The following is an 18,699-nucleotide window of genomic DNA, read 5'->3' as shown; positions in this document are numbered from 1 at the left end:
TAAAGAAAAGCAAAGAAAAGCAAGGATTTTACTGACAAAGTTATGGAACAACAGAGCTGCTCAGTGCATTCAGCAGTTCTGGAATGAGAACGCTCACTCACATCCAAGGAAATCCATTTTCAATTCTGTCCTCTAACTGCTGGGATCTGAACCTTAGGGGACCTATGTCCCAGGAGGATGTCTTCACTTCCGCTGTTTTCCAGTTGTGGCTCTACTGGTCACAATTGCAGTGGGCGTTTGGCTTCAGCCCTGTGGCAAACCCCCTCCCAACTGAATTTTTCCTGGTGCTTCTGTTTGATCTTCCTAACGATGACGACTCCACTCAGGATCACAGCAATGCAGGAACTGCTGCTCGAGTCATGCTGCAAGTGAGGATGATGGGAAGAAAAGAAATCTCCATTTTTTTCCTGTTGTTGCTGATCCACTTTATCTATTTGGTTTTTTAGAATAAAAGTTGGAATTTGCAACTCCTTGATGAGCACCCTAACAAAAGATACAGATTCTTTCTTAAAAAGGCACACTCTTTCCATGATGATTGGTTATTTTATACAGAATGAAACAGATGTAAGAGGAAAGATTAAGTGTGCTCCACTCCCAAATACTCCCTACTTGGTGCTCACCTGCACTGCTGGAGATCAAACTCATTTTCCCCTCTCTGCTTGATTCAGGAGATTTGAACCATGACCTCTCATTTGCCAAAAACATTTCCTAAACACTGATGATTAGTATTTGATTTCATTTATAAATGAATTTTTTGTTAGGCAAACAGATCACTGAATCTTTTCCACTATGTTAGAGAGAAAAAATTGTTGGCCTAAGCTTTGTACAACCTAACACAATGAATCTCTCAGTCTTAATCAGACCAGGAAACTCAAGGCACACTCTGGATTATTGCAATTCCAGTTCAGCAGCTTCATATCATTTCTCGAACTCAAAAAACAGATTCCTCACATCACTCCATTCATAAAACTCTACCGTACCTTACAGCGGCCAATATTTTGGGACTTGATGATAAGATATCGATTAGAAGAACTCTGGTCAGATCTATGTGAGCAGTTCTGTACTTCACAATAAAGAAAATGCAATAGCCAAAAAAGTCCTTTCAGATACTTCTGCCCCTGCCCCACCTACAGGTAATAAGATCCTGTGAGGACTGGTAACAATTAGTTTAATGAGAAGCAGGAGAAATAACAGCTATTGCTCCACCTCCTAAACTGCTACATTACAATGTGATTCTCAGTATCTGGAGTGTTTCATGGATATATTGTTTACTTATTTGTTTAAATCACAGTTAAAGCAAAGCATTCTATAAGACTTGAACAGTGGGTGAGAGGAGACTAAGCCTATTCTCTTTTGTTCAGAATAACAATATTCTCAGAATAATTGAATATCCTTGGTCTACGTGTAGAACTGACATTCACAGAAATTCATGGGACATCTCCATTTTCTGTCTCCCCTCTCTTTGGGCACAGGCTCTGATAGAGGAAGGTCAAAATACTGCAAGCAAGTTCTGAAGCATGGGCTTTAAAGGTAACAAGATCTGATTTCTCTGGCAGTCATCACAACATACACACAAGCTGGGGAAAGACCAGCACCTACAAATAGTTAAGGAAATGGGCATAATCAGCATATTCTTGAAAAGATGACACAAGTATGTTCACATTACAATGTTGTCTCCATTTGTGGAGCATTCCTTTCACTGATAATTCCACTGGGGTATGTCTGGAAGCCAAGTCTCAGTCCTGACTTACAGAGTGAGGAGTCAGCCACAATATTAGAAGCTGTAAGACTGTCATGAATTTAAACACACTAGATTTTACTCTGAGCTTTCCTTCCTGCAGGCTATGTACAAGCCTTTATCTCAGTTCCCACCACACCTCTGCCTGGGAATGGTTAACTTTCCCTCGGGGTCATTTGAGATGGAGTCCCTCCTTTATATATACAAACACCCACACCTTCATTATACTTCTGCTTTATTTTCCTCCTAGGCTTGCAGTTCCTTCTGTTATAGTGATAAGAGCAAGGCATAAGAGTGTACTATACTATACAATTTAGGTCTGGAGCAATGCAAAATCCACTCATTAGCAAAGGTGTGAATGTAACAGCTGGATACTGGAGTAATGCAGCCCACTGGGAGTACTGTATCTCATCCCTACCCATGAACCTTCTCTTGGGCCACATACACCTTCTTAAATACAGCCACCACGGCCTGCCTGGGGAAGTTCTTACCCAACCTGATTTGAGCTGAATAGGTGCTCCAAAATAACCCCATCCTGCACCTTCTAACCATGCTAGCCAACGTGTTACTGAGTATTTTGCTCAACAGTCAAAGGTCTTCAAGATAACAACAGATGCAATCTGGTCATGCACTTCCAGGAGGAAATCAGCAACTCTTAGGCTTCTTTCCATGCTAAATCAGGTGAGATTAGCCAAAGTCTAGGGAATTTTTCAGTACTACTGAAAATTTTCCCTGCAATCTTTTAAGCACTGTTAGTTTAAAACACAGGAAAGAATGATCTAAGGCAAGATTGTGCACGAAAAGCATGATTTCCTAGCGTTCAGTTGCAGACAAATGAATGCTTTCATGTAAGTCAAGGAGAATATGAATCTCAGCACCAGTTAGATGCTGCATTTCAGTCACCTTCAGTAACTCAAATACAAAAGACATGAACTACAATCACCCAGGAACAAATTTTCTTCCTGTGAATGCAGGCAGCTCTACTCAAAGAGGATTTTTTAATGCATAAAAAAAGAAAGGTGAATTAACAAGCAAGAGGTATCTCAGTCTGCCATCTAACAGAAATTAATTCATAGTTCAGTTGCTGGGACACAGCAATAGAGGTAAAGGTCATCAAATCTATGACAGTTATGCAGAGCTTTAAGTTTTTAAATAGTAAAAAGTTATGTAACACTAGTGTCCAAGTGCGTCCTCATGACAGTCTCTTACAGCCAAACCATCATGGTGCAGTTTGGAAGTGCTGGCATTAGAACTGTTACTGTAGAGGCTTACTTTTATTTGCATTGGAATTATATTGACAGGTGTAGCCTTTAATGGAATTTTTTTATTTTTTATTTTTATTTTTTAAATAACAGGAGATGTAGTTACCAAATTTATTTCAATGCTATGGTTTATGCTACACTGATAATATAATTCTGAAAAAATTGCACTCTACCAACCAATGTAGCAACTGGAAGCTTCCTTAGATTTTCCCATATGCCACTTACAAGATAGCATAACTCTGGATTTTAAAAGATGAACATTTACCCTCCCACTCCCCCAAAAAAACACAATAAGACAGCATTAATTAATTCATTTAATTAAATACAATAATTCATACTATTTTACAGGAAAGTCTACTTATGCCTATTAAAAAAAACTCTTCCCCCTTCAACCTAATATGTACACCCCTTAAAAAAACAAAAACAAACAAAAAACTATTATGTTCAGATGAGAAGTGCATATCTCCATGGTTTAAGTGCTCAAGAATTATCTTCAGGAGGTATGCTCAGAATTTTCTCTAGGAAGTACCTTATCACTATAATAACATGGATTAAGTAATCGAGAAATTTACTCCAGAACTAAAGCAAACCAGAGAGCTTACACATCCACTTCAATTGAAATAATATATTTTATGAGCCTAATTAATCCTTTAGGCACCATTAAAGACTTTGTTGTTATACAGATGAATGACCAAATAGGCCTTACACAGAGTTGTGGGTTCGGTGCAATAGCTCTTTCCTCAGAGATATAGATGTACCCACTGCTCTAGTAAAATCATGAATGTACACCCAATGCATTACACCCAGTCATCTACTAATCCAGTTGTGTACAAATGTGCATGGTATCTCTCAGGATCATGCCCGGTACATGCAACCATTGCAATCCTAGCTGCAAACCATATCCTTCACGTTACAGTCTTTGTAGAGAATATTCCATCCATACCACTAAAGACATCCCTTGATAAAGACTGAACACATAAAACTATTTGCCAAATCTGATAACTCCATTTCAGAGGTACCAAAAATGACAAGAGAGCTGCTCAAAGCAGCTAGCCAAAGGCTGCCATTACACAAGATAATTCTCAGGTAGCCTAAAATTATCGGAGCTGGCTCTGTGTCACATACCCCTTCGCTCAGACTGTTTGGCAGGTCTGTAAGAACAGAAACTGTGAGAATGAGCCATCGCCAAATCTTCAGCCATGCCACATCATCTTGTGGAAGCCACAGATTTCAGCAGTAGATCTTGAGTATATTTAAGGATGGGGAATATTTAACATCTTTGGATTCAATGCAGCTGTGTTAAATCTGTAATCAAAAGGCGATGGGCTCATCCTTGTGATATGAGCAGAGATTCAGGAAAATGATTACAGAAACACTGAATATAGTGATCACTGTGGGCAAGCCATACAAATAGCATTTTCCTGGTGAAAAACAATTTTAAGCTCTTGATGAACATAATCATCTCTCCAGTGAATTCCCAGTCTTAAAGAGGTCCCTATAGTTGAAATATACATGCATGTCACTGAAAGTAAGAGAGATCGGTGGACCTGACTGTAAAAATATCACGACTTAAGACAATTACATTGCCATACTTATGGCCATGTTAGTTTTTTCCCCCCTCAAGAATGGTTGAGGCAAACAGTAAAGATCTGCTAAGGTAGGTCATGGATTCTTTTATCCTTTTTAAGTGCCATTGCGGGGGGGGGGGGGGGGGGGAAGGAAGGGGGAACAGAGGCAGGAGAGGACACTGACACGGCAAACAGGGGAGTTTATCAATTTCATGGGTCATCAGGAAATCAAAGCTCGGTCCACAGCAGCATGCATAGGAAAGTCTCTGGTGCCTTTATACAGAAGTGAGAAAGTAATTGGTAACTACTGTCTATAAACAAAGAGTGTGGCAAACTCAAGAACTGTCTTTATACTTTTCTTTGCATACCTTGCATTTGTTGAATGGTTTCCAAAACTAAAGCTTTCCCATGGGAAGGCAAAGAAAAAATAGCAATTTCTTCTGAATGAAACTCTCCTAAAGCCAAAGAGTAAACATACAGTATGTGACCTGAGAGTTTGCTTTTAACTGTGTAAGTGGCTAATTACATGACTAATCAAAATACCTTCAAAAGCAATTCCTAAGGGAAGGCTGGAGAAAAAAAAAACAGCCCAGCAGAAAGAGATGGTTATTAATAAACAGTTATACTGTATAAATATGTATGCATGCACACACATTCAAGTTTAATGATGTTCAAAGCTTTGTTGTTCTTCTGCACAGGAATATGTAATACAGAGAAAACCAGTATTCTACCTGAGAATTTAGTGCAGGTTTAAGACAGGGATCTCTACAAGACACAGCTCTTATTCCAAAGCAGAAAAGGAACTGATGACGTGGCAAGTATGGAATGTGATTACAGCATGACCTAGGCATACTTCAACATCAAACAGTGAAATAGTTTGAGATTCAAGACAGATTTTGAAAGGCAGACGTGTTTGTGGAATTTAAATTCTCCTGTAAAATTAGGAAGGCAGAGGAAAATCTGTTCGTCTCAGTGAAATGACATATACTCAAATTTCATATGTGTCTTTCACAGCCAGGCGACATGTGGAATTAACCTGGATGTAGACTTTCCTTCATATTGGTTCTTAAAGGGTAGGTTTAGACATTATAAACCCCTGTTTTGTAGCATTTTTAGGTAGCTGTGTTATAGACAAAGGAATTTACATATTTTGTGCTTAGTTTGTATAATCTCCATTTGCATGGCAGTTATATCAAAACTCTGTCCATTTCTGTGCAAAAATTAGTAGAGGTTGCATGTTTTAGTGTCTCAGTGTCTCATTTCTGTTATACCGACATTCCTTAATATGCTAAATGCAGGATAAGATAAGGCATTCCCTGTCCCCTACTGGAGGAGTTGGCCCATTGCTTTATGTGTGCAAAACAAAACACAGGGGAAAAAATATAAACAACCTCCCCCTCACCCTGTACAGCCTGTACAGCTTTAAGACCACCCAAAAGAAACAATGAGGAATCTGAAAAACAGGTAGAAGAGGCTTGCCTGGTGGAAAGGCTGTGGCAGGCTGAAGCTACACAGGTGAGAAGCAAGGAAACTGGAGGAGCCAGAAACTATTTTGAAACTAGGACCCCCTTTGTACCCTTTTAGACCCTTCTGATCAGAGAGATACAGCTGAGGTTTATTTACCAACAGCCAAAAAAGATAAATTCTTGGTGTTTCTGTTAACCATTTAGTTGCTGAAGCTCAAGAAACTTGATCATGCTGCAGACAAGGTGCTAGTACAAGCAGTGTTAAAAGGGTGGTTGTGGCCCGATCGCTTCTGAAAGTGGGGGACCACAGAAGATCTGGCACAGCCCCCAGCACAGCAACGGTGGGACCAGGGAGCCCAGCAGCCACTTCAGCAGGTTGGCCCAGCAGCAGCGAGCCTTGGCCAACCTGAACGATCTGAACAGCCCCTCCTGACTTAAAACACAGCAACCACTTCTTGCCACGGAGTCTAGTTATTTAAGAAATTCTTCAAGAAATTATGCCCAACTAATTGGTCAAAAAATCCATCTGTTTCACAATGTGGTAGAGAAGGAGATCAGCATTCAACTAAATCCACTTGCTTCTGAACAGATCAATCTCCCTCTGCTACACAAACACAGAAGACATGCAGCTTTGGAGACAGCACTCCTGAAGGATTTTATAAAATAGCAGTCTAGTAATTTCATGTTACTACAGCTAAAGCAAGCCTCAAAGCAAACACTGTCTACAGCAAACTGAAATTAACAGTTGAGGCAATTGTTTTTCATATTTAGACAAATTTTCATGGAACCCCAAAGAATAAATCAGAACAAACTAGTGATATTTTTGGTTTAAGAAAAAAAAAAAAACCACGTTAGACCAATTTGTCATTTTAGTGAAAAATTAACAGATTTTCCACTTCACATTAAAAAATATTCTATTTTAGATCATTACAACTCCAGAACAACAATCTGAACAATAGAGATTCAAGCCCTAACTTAAGTAAATCCATCTCTAAAGTCCATGTTTTTGTATGGGACAGTAATTTACTAATGATTAAGTACATTTAAAAATCACAACTAACATAAATACGCCTTACCAAGTCTGCTTCAGTTTATTTCAGCTACTAACTGATGTCAAATTTAGCTGGAAAATATACAGCTCTGAAGAAATAAGAGGAGAAACCTAGAGATGTACGGTATAATTATGAAGAGAGACTGGCCAGTACCTCTAACATTATGTGCCAGTATCAATATTCTTAATGAACTACATTTTCCCCATATACCTCCACGTGGCCAAGAAAAATGTGCTTGATCCAGCCTGTGTCCAAAAAAACCCCCCAAAAACAACCTCCCCCCCACACACGCACACACTCCTAGAATCATCCCTGCAAGCCAATAGTCATTGGGTCCCTGTTATATAATAGTCAGGTCTCTGTTATATTGGTCTGTCTCTGTATGTAAATCTTTGAACTTTAGGTTAACTAGCAGACATTCCATATTTTTTGACATCATTCTAACTTTTATATCAACTATAATATTTCCTGCTTAAAAATTTCATTTGGGAAATATATTTGTTGTCAAAACAACTTTCAGTACTAAAGGCCCAAATCAAAAAAGATCCAGTTTTCTGAACTTCTCTTTTCCTAGTAGTGAAAAGCATTGCTTGCAGCATCTCCAGATGCATCTTCCTGCAAAATGCTGCAATGCATGCAATTATCCATTTCATACTGTATGTGAAAGACTCTTCTCAGGCATGTTTTCTTCTGATGCTGAAATGGAAACTGCTTGTCTGCTAAGACACAATTTTTTTCCCTGGTGAATAGTGCACTCTAAACCATGAGCGAATTAGCAACAGAATCTTAACATTACAAATCAAATAAGGTTGACTACTTGTAAGTGGAGAAGGTCTTTAGCAAAAGCCTGGGAAAATTCCACTGGCTTTAATGGGCTTTGGATTTCATCATTTTTTGTTTCTAGCATGGTGTTCAATTCATCTGAATTAAACAAGCCGCTTAACTTCAAAAGGAATTAAGAGTTTTGAATACTTAAAAGACTTGCTTTCTCAGTTACAACAGTAGTGTGGGTACATGTATGCCTGTTTTACCTTTTGGAGCCTATACACAAGAATGAAGGTAGAAATACTGAAAACATGGAACTATAACTGTCTGCACTACACCCTGTATAACTCTTCTTTTCTCAAAGTAACCCACCGCATGATCTTTGCCACAGCTCAGCATTATCTCATCCTCTTAACTGATCTTTTGGGAATTACTATACAATTAAAAGTGTCCACTTCATTTTTCCTCTTCAGTCTCTAAACTTATTGACGTGAGATAAACTTTATCAGAATCTATGTTGACCTTCCTCTCTTTTGAGCTCAGAAACATTGATTAACCTGTAAGTTATGTAGCAGTGGGCCCTTTTGGTACTTTGTTTCCTGCTGACTATTTCAGCACCTGTAACTCCTTAAAAATTAGCTCAGCTAAAGCTGAGAGAATTACAAGAGCTGTAATTGCACTTATTTCTCTCTTTTTTTCAGCTCACAAAAATGGAGAATCTTACTTGACAGAGGGCAAAATGGTGATTCATGTTTTCCAACTTGATCTAGGTTTAATCTGCCAGCTGCTCCCTGCCAATTGCCTTTAGGAGCCAGGCAGACCAGCAGTGGCAAACTGAAGCCGGGCTACCCATACCAGGTCAAGAAGAAAGCTGGTTGCCAGAGTCATTCCTTCATAGACAGACCTTGAAGGGAAGGAATCCTAGGGTTCACATAAGGAAGGTACTCCAATAATGGAAAGTAGTATAATCACAGCCCTAATGCATAAATAACAAATTCTTGTTTGGATAGGTTAATAAAGTCCATAAATTGACTTAACTGTATATTTTGACTTAACTGTATATTTTGTATTTTGTGAATTGTATTATATTGACATAATTGTACAAAAAAAGCAAACAAAAGTGTCCATATGCTTAATCGGCATTTAGAGCCTTCCACTAATCCAGAGATAAATTAACCATTTATATTTGAGAGTCCTGTACTGCTTACATTTTCATCAAACCTGTTTTGTCCCCATACAGGTAACCCTGCTAAAATAATATTTTCTTCACACAGAAGAGTTCTTCGAAAACTCTGATTCTGTGACTATTTCCAACTACCATGTACCTACCTCTATGAGATGTGTACCAGAGGCCTGACCTGCTGGATCTGCCCAGTCAGCTCCAAATTACTGAAGTCATATGGGGTAATTTACCTGCTGCCCCAGCTAAGGGGGCATTAGGAGTCCTAGCCCTTGCAGTATGATCAAAGATTGCTCAGGATCTCCATTTTACATCCTACCTAGAACTAGAAACTTGCAGGAATACAACAATGGCCAAAATCCATAAGGAAACCCCAGCTAGTTTTATTTTCCTGAAGGACAGCACGGCCCTTCACAGCATCATAGGTCCTTCAGCGATCCCTTGTGAGAGAGCTGACCCCGGGTGATAGAAGAGCAAAGAGCTCTCAGCTAAGGGCTAAGAGAACCCAAGCACATGCAGGTACAGCTGCAAGTATAAAATGCTTCATAAGATTTATATGCAAATAATTGATTCATAAGCATTACACTCAGGGCCATTATAAACTGTGCTGCCATTTTTCAGTGTCCCCATACTCCAAATTTATTTTTAAAAAATTCCCACTTATTTTGCAGTTTAGCCATTTCTATCCTTTTGCCTTTCAATTCTGTCTGGTTACAGATGTCACTGTATAAAGGAACAATCTCTTGCTTAGAAAGAAGGCCAGAATGAAGAGTGCTATTAGTGTTATTTACATATGGATAATACATTCCATGAATGTTTTCACCAAAATTATTTTAAAATGCTATTTTGATATTCCCATTTCTCTAATGAGCAGCGTCTTGTGTTTGCAACGAAAACATAAAACAGTGCAACATGTACAGAAGCTTTTATAATGCCGACATCACAGCTAATAGGAAATAGTACAAACACATTCTTTTTTTGTGACATTACATTTTTAAGAGGAGTTCAATGGCCCTTATTATATCTCACAGCATGATGAAGCTTCTCATGATTAACCATCTCCATGATATGACAGCAGAATCAAAAATAGGTCAGTTATCTACATCCAGTAAGTTCCCCCATCACTAATTACAGAGGTTGTTTTTTCTCGGGGGGGGGGGGGGGGGGAAAGGGGCATGGGAGGGAAAGAGGTAAAAGAGAGGGCAAATAATCTTACCACAAAAGACAAAAGGTACTAGACCTTTTTAACTATTGCAAATATTTTTGCAGTGTGTCAAGCTAGCCAAATCAGTGTCTTGTGCTCCCCATCTACAAAAAAAACAAATTTCAGAAGCAGCTTTTCCACTGACCTCAGAATTTTATCTGCACCCACAAGACAGTACACTAAGCAAGTAATATGCCATGACTTTGGAATAGATGACCAGCCATGTCTTTTCTATTACTTAGGGGGTCTTCATGTCTCTCTTCATAAGGGCCACATTTTGTTTTATAAAACAAAGTCACCCCTAAATCCTTATTAGTGTAGTATAGGCACTGGGGGCAAAGAGAACTGCCATAAGGCTAGAAACCAGAAAAAAAAAAAAAGACTAATTATAAGCATTGTTTACATGTAAATACAACCTATATAACTTAATCTTTCTGTCACTATTTCCCTAGCTACATGATGGACAAAATAAAATTACATCTACAGGGGCTTTTTAAAGTATTTTAGTTACTATTTGACAATATGCATATCTGTTTAAGTGTTAATACTAAGAATGTTTATTATGAAGCTGCAAAAGAAGCAAGATAAAGAAATTATTGGTTTATTTACTAGTGCTGCAATAGCACCCAAGTCTTCAGGGTTGTAATGTTCCCATTCCTCTTTGCGCTGCACAAATGAAAGCTATTGCCTTTACCTTGAAGAGTTTTCCAACTAAGACAAAAGCCAAAGCCACTTAGCGCAATCTTCTTCCTTTACCAGATACAGCTTTATATATTTAGATACTTTTCTATACTCATGTTGAGTTTTAAAGGCGAGTTTATGCCAGTACAATTCTAGAGTCCTTCCTCCAGTCAGAAATATTAGGGTAGTTCAGCTCCTCCACTGAACATCGGCCAGGTTCCGAGTTTTCACTTAGTTAGAAATACAAAACGTACTCCTCAGTGGCCAGTCAAACTATCTAATGGTCTCCTTGCAGCTGCTACTGGGAACACATAGTATTTTTTAAAAGCCATAATAGACATTAATGAATATTCTCTACTTGTCAGACTGTACTGTAAAAGCCAAGAATAGATTTGGCATTAGGTATAATCCCCACTCTTAACCTCTTTAAAAGGACTGGGGTGTTTGGCTGAGCAGAGCAGTGAGCATCCTCCTATTCATAGTCAATTTTGACTGAAGCTCTGTTCAAGTAAAACCTCAGCGTGATTTTTCTTTCTTGAATAAGAACTACATTACTTGGCTCATCTGTGCTATTTCAAAACCTTATCACATTCTTTTGCAATGTGGAAAAAACTTGTCTTCTACCAATTATGTTCCTGCAAGAGTTGTATGCAACAGAGTCTAATTTAATTAAAGTCGCAAAGAAAAGAGCTGCTTCTAGAGTTACAGACCTAGTACCAGAGAGAGCCCTTCCTACTGGGTAGAATGAACAACCCAAAGGGTAGAGAATATATGGTCAACACAAGCAGAAGAATGGTGAAATATTTTGTTTGCCAACAGCCCTGAAACTTGGAGAGACTAAGAAAGTACTTTTTGTACCAGATACCACTCAATCAACCTACAAGTTGCACATCTTTCTGGCTGTCAGTGTTCTGCCTGCTGAGAGGCACCTGGTGTATTTGTACACAGGTAAAAGTCACTTTAAATATTTGTTCTTGACTAGATATTATTTTTGATATCACCATCTGCACCAACATGACTCACCCATTCATAATTTTTTTTTTCTTTGAGAAGGCAGGGGAGCTATTGGTGCATATATCAATCATTCCGGTTTTATGAATTAAAAGCTTCTTCATTTCTTATTGCCACCCAGGTGTTCAGGGCGTTAACCATACAAACACAGAGACATTCAAAGCTATAAAAGAAAGCAAACTTGTGCATTTTTAATGGAAGAATGTAACCAAGAGCTGCTGCTGAGTGATATGAACCAAAAATAAAAAATACAGATAACTAAGCACACGCTTGCCAAACAACTTCTAAGACCAATTTAAAAATCAAACACAACACTGCCAAAGCTTTGAACTAGAGGAAGCAGATGCCTTTGCTGCTGTGATATGCATTTCCACCCAGCAGGTAGAAGGGATGAAATCCGGTCTCATCAGGTCACTAACAAGGATTCCGGGCTAACAGCAGATTGGGATAAGCCAGCAATAACAACACTTTTACATATGATTTCCTGATACATGGAAGTTAGATATTTCCGCTATTTCATCTTCTATTTTTCTTAGAACAAACTGCTGAAAACTAAATTGCAATGGAATGCAGGCATCTATTCTCATACACAATAGTTTACTGAAATAAACTGCACAGGAAACATTCTTTCCTTGTATGTATGTATGATTTCCACCAAGTTAACTGGACAGGGCACTCATATGCAAGAGCAAAGATACTTTAATCCTAGCGGCATCACCTTCCCTTTTATTAATTGCTGGTAAAATAATAGTCTCTTCAAAATCTATTTAGAAGAGTTATTATTGTCAATACTATGAATTTATTTGGTTTATTTTTATCCTATATTTTCACAGGATCAAATCTTTAGACATTTACTGTGCAATTGCTCTGTCTTTACTTTCCAAATGATATCTGAGTAACACCTGTGAAGCTCAGAGTCAGGTCTGCGTGATTTACACTGAAAATTTTTCTTCCTACCACTAACAAATAGCTTTGCTACAGTAGTAGCATTAGAGGGGAAAGTTTGCTTGGGGAAAAACAACAACAACAAAACCCACACTTTCCACAAAATATCTGTTTCATCAAGAAATTGTTCATGCTACACTCAGTTTCCATTTCTCTGTTTTTCTCCCCAGAGGTCCCTAATATCAACTACAGGCTGTTTCTGGTCACTTTCCCAAGGGAAAGCTTTGTGTGGCATTAATGGCTGGAAAGGCACAGATTGAGAACAGCGTGAAAATACATGGAATATAAGGCTATAATGACAGCAATAGCGTATTTTAAACTCAGAGTTCCCCAGGGTATTACATCACTAATTCAGCTGAGACACACTGAACCAAGAGAAGAATTCTCACATTATTTAACTATTTGTTATAAAACATCGAATAGATGAAGAGAGAAGACATTTTGATTAAAACTCCTTACCAGTTAAACCCTAAAGCCAAAAGCTCCTTGTAGGAGCAGAACAGCTTCATGTATGCCTGCATAAGCTTCGGTGCATTCTTTCAGGAGAGAAGTCAGGTAGGACCACACAAGTGCCCTTCTCTGGAGCAGGAACTCCTATGCAGTTTGCATGGACAGTCCAACAGAAACAACTGTCTTGTGCCACCATGACCGCAGCTGGCCCCTGGTGAGCACCAGGGTCCTGGCCCGACCACTCCTGCCCACAGAGGGGTGGGCATGGCCATGACAGCTCCAGACTCTCCACAGGCCACATGCAGGAGGAAACATTTGCTGCTGAGGCAGTGTTTGCTCTCCAAACAGCTGTCCCCCATCTTATCTCTGAAAAAGGCAACAGGCAGTGTTCCACACACCGCTTCAGAAGTGACTTGTGTCCCACTAGTGCTGCACACACACTTCAGCAAATCCTGCTATTAGGAGTAAAATATAATAAGAAAGTCAAATATTCGCTTCCCCTAAGTACCCTGGAGTCACATATTTAAAACCATGGATGAACCATACAAAATTACTATCTACAGCTGTGTGTGCGTGCCTGTGGTGGTTTTTTTGTTTTGCTTTTGTTTTTTTTTAAAGGCATCCATATGCCAGTGCAGAAACTGGAACTAGAATATATACACAGCCATCCTGAACATTTAAGTACACATTTTATCAATGTAAGTTTTATGCAACATATTTAAAACTACAAATAAATTTAAAACTACCCATTCCAGTGGAGAGAAGTCCACTGGGGGCTGGGGAGGGAGCTCTGTTTATTCAAATACACATATCAGATGCAGCTTAAACTCTACTGAAAACATGACAGTAAGTCTATGACAGGAACATTAGTTACCTGAAACAGGCAGCCTGGGTGCAATCCATATATTGGCTAGCATTTTAACAGCTCTTAGCAGCAGAGCAGTAACCAAGACCAACCCAAAATTCTGGAGACAATGTTTGAAGGCGTTCCAGCCATGCAACGAGCTGTGGTGCTTACAACCAGTAACAGGCACATGGTACTATAGCTGTTCTTTTGCTCCTGTACTTCCACTCATCTCTTAACTAGGTAAGGTTTCTCTGTCTTACACAATGGCTACAAGATACCACTCTATCTTAAATAAATGTCTTTCTCAAAATACTGAATGGATTTTCCCAAGCAACAAACACCCCAAAATTTAAGAAATCAATGACAGCAATGGTAGCTGTTCATTGTTTCTGAAAGATAAATTGAGGATTTGTCATATTTCACAGAAATATTTTATAAGTCAAATCTACTGTCTGTTCCCAGACTCAATGACATAGAAAGCAAAAGGGATCATATCTTAATTTTCCAATTTCAAAAGAGACTAATTTCATTTCAGGGTTGCGTTTTGTTCTGTGTAAAACTCAAACTGTCCTCCTGCATTAAGGAAATACTGAAGAGGAAATGAAAAGCATACTCAGTCAAGTTTCGTTTTCATTAAAGCATATGTATAGACAAGAGGTAATATAAATAGTGTACATTGGTAGTCTTTGTTATTTAAGTTGTGTGCAAGTACTCCTTTCATGAACAAGGACTAAAGAAAGAAGAATTATGCCACAGATCATTTTTATTTTTCTTCAAAACTAGATAGGTAAAGATCATGGACTAGAATTTATTAATAATTGAAAGGAGGCCTTAAAATCTAAAGAAATAATAAACTGATCTGCCCAGCTGTAACTCCTCCAAGTTATTCTGTCTCAATCCAAACACCTTCAGCACTGGTCCTCTAAAAAGACCTTTTCAATATTTCCTTGCCTTTTACAATACATCAGTGTTGCTCAATTCATTTAAGGCTTAATTCATGAATAAGAGACCACATTTACTCCACACTCCTGCTTGGGATCTATCACACAGCTGGGATGAAAGGGCATCGATTCAGAAGTTGCCAGGAAGCTAGGTCATAGTGGTATAGGGTCAAAGTTTAGGCCAATACAATGACAACCACAAAAATTTAAGTAATATGCACTTCTCATCACAATACATGGGAACTTACACTTACTGAATCCCACAAAACATTCCTTACAGATCCCAAATGTCTCATTAAAGACAGAATATGAACAGAGACTGTGGGCATCAAGTATTTCTCACCCTCAGCTGAAACTGCTGGGATGGGGGAAAAAGGAGGTGGCAATTGTAGCAGAACGTAAAGCAGAGCACTGTCTGTTCTCCGCCTATATGGCTGCTGACCAGAATAAATAATGATTTTCCTCATCTGAATTTTAAGAAACACTTTGGGGATCATATGCATGTTGCACAATGTTTAGGAAGAGGGGAAAGGAAAGTACACTCCAGTCTTGGGCAGGAGGGGTTGTGATCTGCTCCCAGAGTCCACTCGTGATGCTCAGGAACACTAAAAGCGTGTGTGCCTGCCTCACTGAGGACAGCAGCCCCCCTCAGTATGCAGTTCACATACAGCTTTACCTCCACAAGAAAAAGAAACATTCAGCAGGGAGAAAAAAAAAGAAAAAAAAGGAAAAAAAAAATCACCATTCCAAAACATAAGAAATTGGAACAGAGTGTTTGCATCTTAAAGAGTGTTTGCAATGAAATTCTGAACTGTCAAATGAAATGCATCAGTGCAAAAAATAGCAGAGAAATACCAAAAGATGCCATCGTGTCCAGAACCGCAAACATTTCCTTGTATTCACTATCCCCATAGCTAGACAGGGAGGTTCCTCCACCCCGTGTGACTGTAACTTCCCTTATAGAAATACCACGCGCACTCTGAGTAAAGCATTGATTGTGGTTTCTAATGCTGATGATTCAGCTCAGAAGTGGCACACAAACAACCAGGCTCACTGATGCTTCATTCTGCATTTGCAAGCAGCAGCCAGACATTCTGGTAGTATCCCCTACAATTGTTAACCAAATGGAAAGATCCCCCTTCATCCATTTCAAGCTCCAGCCATCACGCAAATCCTCACCTTCTCTGCCAAAGCATATCCCTGCACTCATTGAGATGCAATTTGCAGCTGAGTGGGAAACCCTTTTGGTTACAAAGAGATGGGCACAGTTACAGCAGCGATATGGCTGTCCCTTACACCTGCTGCTGCTTTTGGATGACAGGGTTTGTCCTTTTGCAGAACTATGCCCAGTACAGACTGGAGGCATCAAAATGAAATGTTGGTGTTCCTTTGTGAAGGGGATAAGCAGCCAGCATTGCTCAATGCAAAATCTTTTGGTCCATCTAATATGTTCTATCATAGTGGTGTGTTGCACCAAAGTGCATGTCCTTAAAGACAGAAGGGTCATACATATGAGTCAAATTCCATCATTCTAATTCACACGGAGTCACTAGCAAGCCTGCAGAAGTTACTTGTTGCAGTTTTGGGGCAAAATAAGTAAATAAATAAATAAATAGAATAAGAGGACAAACAAATACAATCTTACTCTACCAACACCAAAACCAGAGGGGGTATTTGTGATCTGACTTCTCAGCAGTACAAAGGAAGAAGAGGCAGTCAGAGGATACAGAAGAGCTACATAGGAAGACCCTTTCTCTCCACCCTTCAATTCCAAAAGCAGCTTACTCACCTTCAGTTCTAGACGTGCCATAATCAGGATGCTGGTCAGGACATGGAACTGCTTAGTAGCACCAATACATCATTTCTTTGTGGCACTGAACAAAATTAATTTTCATGATGAAATGAAGTGACTTCTGCCAGGGATGTCAGTAGATTTGCAATTCTTAGATTCCTGCTACTAGTATCTGACACTGGAGCAAAATAATAGGTGACAAGATTTTATTACTACATGGACCAACAGGAGGGATGACAAGACAGTTCTCCAGTAAGTCATATGAACATGTTCTGGCAACATATCTGTATAAAGGGAAAGATTTGGTTCCTTTCCTTTCATTCTATGTAATGGAGGAAAAACCCTCATATACATTTCCGCCCTGTTTAATGGTTTTGTCCCGTTCCCTTCAACATTTTTCTCCTCCTCACTCCCAAGCCTGTGCAGCCCACCCTGTCCCAGTCTCCATTCCTTGGGTGCCTCATTGCAGCCTAGCCTTATTACAGAGTTAGCCCCACTTCCCTTTTCTTAACTTTTTACCCAATCAGGCTCCACACTCCCTATCTACGGTATCCTACCCCAACTCCTGTTCTGTTTCTTTTCCTTATCCCTGTCCCAGTCTTTCTACTCAGGAAGGTAGAAGCTTCACCCCAGCAAAACCTCTATCCTCTTCTCTGTAGTCACAACATCCCTTTTTGTTTCCTCTTGCGCCATCTTCTAGTTCTCCTTTAGCATCTGTTTCATAGTGTCCCCAGAAACCAGGCTCCTTACTGCACTCCTACTTCTCCTTTCAAGCTCAAGTCCTCCAAAAAAATCTTTCTTATCAATTATCCCATTGCTTCCCCATCCTATGTTTCTTGTCCAATTGTTTTACCCTTTGACACTCCACCTCTAAACATCATTTCCTTCCCTCTGCTGCAACTTCTAATTCCTTAAACTAACATCCAGATTCTGGTTTTCATCTCTCCTCTCCATCTCCATGGCCCATCTGCAGTCCAATCAGGCAGACTGTTCCTTCACACTTTGCAGGAACACCTCTTTAAGAGCACAAAAATCTCCCTGCAAACTTGCTCATATTTAATATGAGACAGTCATCTAGAGTTGCAATTGGATCTAGGCAGATCCTATTCAGCTCTGGACTTTAAGAGTCCAACTACATTTTGCACACTTCAAGGAATGAAACAATGAGAGTATCACAGATCTCTACTAAGCACATCCAAATTATGGCTTGTTTTTCTGCCCAAGACTTAAAAACTGGTCCTGTTCACAGCTATGGCAAAAAAGACAATCCTTCACAGAAAGTCCACAATCCTGCCAAATTTTAAATCCTAAATTCAATTCAAGCTTCAAGCATTAGCATGTTTAATAAAATTAAAAAGATGATTAGATTATTTTTGGCATTGGCAACCAAAATGTCATTTTGTTCTCTTTTTGAGAAACAGTTGGACTCTTATCAAAACATCCCCAAAAATCAGCCTAAGTTTGATATCCCAAGTGGAAAACATAGGCAACACAACAACAACAAAAAGCACACTGCTTTGTCTAGGCAAAAGATTGTGAATGAGCTCACAATAAAGCAACTGATAATTATTAGCTTTTCTATAATCCAAGGTTTTCAAAAAGCCTAGATGCAGTCAAGTCAAATTTCATAATATCCTTTGAATGGATTGTACATTAGACAAGTATTATTGAGGGAGATTTTCAAAGGCATAAAGGTTATCAGAGTGCCCAACTCCCCATGAAAGTAAGTGCAAAGGAGGGAGCTATACACAGAAAAAGAGACAAGTACTACAAGCAGATCTTGAGCAGATCTTTGAC

At 39.1% G+C, this 18,699-nt stretch overlaps 1 long non-coding RNA gene across 1 annotated transcript in view; it reads right to left on the bottom strand.

The window, feature by feature from the left end:
• Nucleotides 1-291: 291 nt before the first annotated feature.
• LOC136991983 (uncharacterized) overlaps nucleotides 292-18,699 on the bottom strand; it is a 33,139-nt gene continuing 14,731 nt past the window's right edge. The window contains exon 3 of the long non-coding RNA XR_010884010.1: nucleotides 292-362. This is a non-coding gene — a long non-coding RNA (uncharacterized lncRNA). The remainder of the gene's footprint in view (nucleotides 363-18,699) is intronic.

Source organism: Apteryx mantelli, chromosome 4 (genome assembly GCF_036417845.1).
Source record: "Apteryx mantelli isolate bAptMan1 chromosome 4, bAptMan1.hap1, whole genome shotgun sequence".
NCBI lineage: Eukaryota > Metazoa > Chordata > Aves > Apterygiformes > Apterygidae > Apteryx > Apteryx mantelli.
The sequence above is the reverse complement of the archived record's forward strand: the minus strand, read 5'-3'. Positions and strand labels throughout refer to the sequence as shown.